Consider the following 1,471-nt stretch of genomic DNA (forward strand, 5'->3'; position numbering starts at 1 on the left):
ATGCAGTACAGTAGTGAGAAAGGTAAGGTGCTGAACTTAGGCAGGACAAACAAAATTCATAGGTATAGAACAGGTAGTACCTGGGTCAATACTAGTAATGCTGAGAGGGATCTAGGTGTCTTAGTGGATCACCACTTAAATATGAGCCAGCAATGTGCTTCAGCTGCCAAAAAAGCCAATGATGCAGTCCTGGGCTCCATCACCAGAAGGATAGTGTCTAAACAATGAAGAAGAGATAGTACCACTTTACACTGCATCAATGAGACCACATCAAGTTTGGATCACCATAATACAAAAAAGATGTTGAGGGCCTAGAATATGGGCAGAGAAGAGCAGCAAAGATGATAAAGGTTCTGGAAACTAAATTGTATGATCAGTAGTTGAGGAAAGCAGATATGTCTAGCCTAACAAAGAGAAAGATTAGGGGGAGATGATAACTGTCTTCTAGTACTTTAGGGGCTGTCACAAAGAAGAGGAGATTGACTTATTCTTTAAGGGTCTAAAGGACAAGTAATGAGTGGAAGTTTGTTCCAACCTAGAAGTAAGGAGACATTTTCTGACAGAACAATTAATCAATGGAATAGCTTGATTCTTAGAGTTCTGGCTGCTCCATCATTGCAGGTTTTCAAAAATAGACTGGGAAAACATTTGACTGAGGTAGTATAAGTTTCCTTCATTGAGCACAGGGTTGAACTAGAAGACTTAGGAGGTCCCTTCCAGCCCTATGATTCTATGGTCAGCATCAGAATAAGAGAAACTATTCCTTCTGTCTCCAATTCTTCTTCTCTATCCACCAGGGCTAATTGGACAATTGAAAGAATCAAAGAATTGTTCCGTAAAATAAATTACCCATGTTGGAAGTATTATCAGTTAATATTAATTGTGAAAATTGATTTATTAGAAAATGTTACCCATTGCTAGACCATAAAATAAAATCCAGTTTATATTCTGAACAGGATATTTATTAATATATTTTTTTCATGAAAATAGGATACCTAAATACCAATTAAAATATATCCATATACCGTATGATTTAATATGGCATAATTTTTCAAAATAAACATAATAAACAGCTTACAGTAGTACCTTCTATGTCCTATTGGATTTATTAGAACTTAGTCTTCAACAAGTGCATATAGAATCACAGTCTAATTACTGGTTCTTTGTATGTTTTCCTAAGATGCTTCTCTCAATACAATATGTCCCCCAGGTCTTATTCCAATAGTTAAATAATGCTTCCTGAATTAATCTATAGGAGTAATAGAGGAAGCAATACGTAAATACAGCAACTGCAGGTAGGTGCAATATTCTTTCTTAACATGTTGGATTCTGAAACTGGTAAGTAATACTCTCTTACCTGTAGACCCCTAAACTATAATAAAACTAATAAAGTTATTAGGGTCAGATTGTCAGAAATACATTTTGGAGAGAATAATTGATTTATTTGTGAAATTTTCAAAGGGTTTTATAC

The sequence above is a fragment of the Ahaetulla prasina genome, chromosome 5, assembly GCF_028640845.1.
Source record: "Ahaetulla prasina isolate Xishuangbanna chromosome 5, ASM2864084v1, whole genome shotgun sequence".
Taxonomy (NCBI): Eukaryota; Metazoa; Chordata; class Lepidosauria; order Squamata; family Colubridae; genus Ahaetulla; species Ahaetulla prasina.